This window comes from Protomyctophum bolini (assembly GCF_963924005.1).
Source record: "Protomyctophum bolini genome assembly, chromosome: 6".
Classification (NCBI taxonomy): domain Eukaryota; kingdom Metazoa; phylum Chordata; class Actinopteri; order Myctophiformes; family Myctophidae; genus Protomyctophum; species Protomyctophum bolini.
In genome coordinates this window covers 38,402,515-38,406,940 of record NC_137867.1, presented here as the reverse complement: position 1 = coordinate 38,406,940, position 4,426 = coordinate 38,402,515, and positions in this window count along the sequence as shown.

Here is a 4,426-nt window from a genome sequence, read left to right as displayed (position 1 = left end):
CACAATCATTCCCGGGATTCCTTCAAAATAGGATCCCTGGGGTGCTGGAAAGAAATGGCCGCTTTTACTCTGAAACACATTCATCCCGGTTCTCCATACATCTGGCCAGTTTAAGGACGACAAAACACCCCCGTGTGAAGTGAGGGGCGCTGATATATTTAAGTCTAACTCATGTTAATTAGGTGATGTAATGGTGATGATCGTGAACGGTGCCAACACAAACATTAAACGCCATTAACAATAAAGAGACGATATGAAGTAAATGACACATTATGGCGTACATTTTCCCTTCATTGTCAATGCGTTTACAAACATTGAACTAAAGACAAGCGTTAAACCTGTGTATATGAGGGGCTAGCACCCCTCAAAAACAGGTGCGAGCTTCCTCTGGAAACTGCCCTAGGTTGAGGCAGCGGTTGCTCAGCTCTGAAAATAACTTGAGTCATAAACCAACTAAATGGAAAAAGTGGCACTCCAAAATAATAGATGCAAGACTGCATGTCTGCATGGCTCAGATGCAATTTCTCATGTTTATTTGCGACCGCTGACGCGCTTCGGCAGAGCCTTCTTCAGAGGACTAAAAAATAGCCCAATGTGTTGGTACAATTGTTGAGTATATCCACGTATGTAAGTGTGGGACGTCCTTGTGATCGATGCCCGGAAAGTGACGATATAAAAACCAGGCGTGGGGTATATTAATACTTACAGTATATACTAGTATGGTGACCTCTGCGTTTAGGTGTCAGGTGTGTGGTGGCACATAGGAGACTGTGTGTGTGTGTGTGTGTGTGTGTGTGTGTGTGTGATACCGATATATGAGTGTTGGGAGTCATACTCCTCCTCAAAGGAGGAGCATCCATTATGTAGGTCCCGTCTCTGTGTCCCCGACTGCTCTGCTCAGTCCTCCTGCATGTCTACAGGGGCCGGCCGGGGACTCCCATCCTTGTCCTTGTCTGTGTTTGGCATCGCACCACCTAATGTCCTGAGGATTCAACACACGCGCACACACACACGCACACAGTCCAATAATTGTATTCCACCTGGCGCTACAGCGCTCCTGTCTGTATGTATGTGCCGTGCGTGCGTGCGAATGCGATCACCTTCACTCCTCCCAGCCCCAATCTGACCTGGGGCAAATTATACAGACAAAGCTTTATTTGACCTTTGACCCATGCACGGCCGCACCAGGAAGTGAGGTTCGGCATATCCAAGGACAAGGTGGGGACTTGATTAACCTTTGAACCCGCGGTGCAGATACGCGGGGGTCAGCGTCCTGCACTGAAAGGTCAGCTCACCTGCACTGCACTGCCCCGCACACGCACCCTGGCTTTATGTGAGCCATTTGCAAAATCCATGCACGGGCGTGTGCATGCACGTGCACGTCCTGGGGCTGTGTGAGTGTGTAGTACATGCACGGTTTGATGTACGGGAGCTTCCATGCTCGTGTGTGTCATATAATCGATGAGCGCTTGCCATGTTTGCCAAGCGCATGTGTGCGTGCGTGCGTGCGTGCGTGCTTGCGTGCGCTCAGGACAGAACCAGTGTACTGGAGGTCTCCTCAGATCCCTGCTCCCAATTTTCTAGTCAGGTCAACCATCAAACACGTCCATCCTGCCCCCCCACATACACGCACACACCAGTCTCACTATAGTCTCTCTCTCTCTCCCTCTCTCTCTCTCACCCTCTCTGTGTCTTGCTCTCCCATCCTTTATCTCATGCACAGACGCTTGCGCAATCGCACACGTACACACACACACACACACACACACACACACACACAAGTGGAGAGAGCACAACCTCAGGGTCACGGCGGAACAAACAACAAGCCTAGTCTGGCTGTCCGCTCTCCTTTGCTTTGTGTCAATTAATGGCTCCCAGTAATGTCACCTGACAGTCTGTGGACGGCGGAGTGGAGATGTCACAGAGATGACCTTCTGTCGAGACCCCGACCGACCGGTCTGGCCGCCGGGCCGCTACCCCCCCCCCCCCCCCCTCGCCCCTCCAGCTCTCGTACAGCGTCTCACTGTGCAACTTCCCTTTGTACTTTGTTAATGAGTTATTGATTTGAAACAATGCCCTGGCAAATATTGTCAAAGCCCAGCCGACCCGCGCTGCTGCAAGGTCAGCCCCCCCCCCCCCCGCGTTTTATTGTATATACAGTCCTCTCTCTCTCTCTCCTCAGCCCGGGCTAATCTGCACACAGCAACATGTGTGTGTGTGTGTGTGTGTGTGTTTCTGCTTCACGCGCACAAACATTCATCACGTCTCTCTCCCCTTCTCAAACACACATAATATGGTACAGGCACTCACTCACTCACGCACAGGCAAATGCATGTGTGTCTTCGCCTCCACAGAATGCAGACACACACACTCTGTCTCCCGCTCTTGTTATCCTTGCAGGCTTTCCCCCCCCCCCCCCCCCCCCCCCCCCCACACACACACACCTCTCTCTGTCTCACATCATTATATTTCCCACCTCTCCATAGGTACTATACCTGCTAATTACCCACAATTCCACAGTCATTATTTTCCCATCTCTGCGGCTAATTCCCCCCCTAACCCCCCAACCTCAGCCACCTTCTCACAGACAGCCCCAGTTCCCATCAACTTCCAACTCCTACGTCCACCAAGAGGAAAGGAAGAAGGAAAGACAGAAAGGAAGAAGGAATAGTGACAGAAAGAAAGAGAGAGAGACAGAAAGAAAGGCAAGATCGTTGCCACGGGCAGAAAACCGCTCATCTCCATAATTATTATTCTTTCGTAAATGCCCTACTGTATATGAATACACTAACTACAGCACACAAAATCATCAAATGTAGCAGATCCACAAGTTTTGATCTTGTAGATCTGCTATTTATGCCACTTTTGCATTTCAATCCAGAAAAGTAACAGTTTTGGACATAATGATAGAAGAAGGAAAGAAATAAATAAAGAGAGAGAGAGAGGGAGAAAGAAAGAAAGAAAGGCATTAGGAATGCAATTGTAAACGGGTGTCGCCGGGGTTACAAGTGCTTGTGGGTGCACGTGCACATATAGACTCGTGGCGCATGTGTGTGCGCACACAAGTGTGTAGTGTACTCTAATTCAATCCTAATAGAGTTTGTGCTAATACCAAACATGTAATTGTGGACAGTGGTTGTTTAATGTTGAACCATTCGTCCAAAACAATGTCGTCCCCTCTCTAATATAATGAGTAATGACTGAGGCGTGGGCGGCCCATGCACACACACACACACACACACACACACACACACACACACACACACACACACACACACAATACACTGCCAAAGTCTCAGTGTTAATTCAACTCTGTAGTGTGCAAAGATGGTCCCATGAGGTAAATGAATCCTTAGGATTTCACCGTGTCTACAGTACAGGGCAGGCAGGAGAGTACGTGAGCGGCTCTCGGCTAAAGTAGCCAATTGGAAAGAATATGGAAAGAATAGAACAACAAAAACAAGTTTAAACACTTTCAGCCTGGCTTTCGCGTTTTGGACGTGGCATCATTGTTATATTAAATGTATTGCCATTTCGCATGGGGGGGGGACGGGGACACAGCAGCTAAGGCTATTTGGGGAGGTCCTTGGCATGGAACATAACCCGTGCGTGACCTTAATTAATGACCATGGACAGTGTTATTTGTTTCATTTTTTTTGTATTGTTACTTTTAAAGACAGTTCTTCTGCCAGAGTTCGGAGCAGAGCGGAGCGGGCGTCAATCTGATAGAGCTGTCTGCAGAGCCCCATGACACCGGCCCTGACACTGCTGGCTCCCACTGAAAACACAAACCCCCCAAAAAAACACCACCGACAGACAGTGGCTCGTATCCACAGAGAGGGCCGATGGTTCCTTCCAGCTCCCATAGTCGTCCTCCTCCTCCTCCTCCAGACAAACACCCACCGACACGGAAAAGCCCTGGCAATGCCGGCACGTTTTTTTGGGAGAATAAGGGGGATGAAAGAAGGGGGGCAGAGGGAGAAGAGGATAAGGAGAGATGTCTGAACCCTTCCCTGAAACACCCGGGACAACGCTCCTCCACACATCCCAGACTCTCCCTCCTGGCTCCCAAACGGATGTGGAACCAACTCTCTCCGTTGCTGTTAGAACTGCACACTTTGTTTCCTCCAAAGATCCACCTCTTCAGAGTCTACCTTGGACCCGTCGTAGCACTTGACCTAGTTATGACGGCTATGCGGACTGTTATTGGTTTACTAGTAGAAGTAGTTTACTGTAGTTTAGGCCTACTAAAGAAAAAGTTTGGTTTCCGGTTGCCGTCCGACTATTAAATATGTGCGATCCATATTATTTTATTGGCATTTGGTGGAAAAAAGGTGAAACCGTGCCGGTAGTATGCGTGATTGCGTCGGGGTCTGTGAGTAAAGTGACAGAGACTCAAATGTGTTACTGTCTGTTACCCATTAAA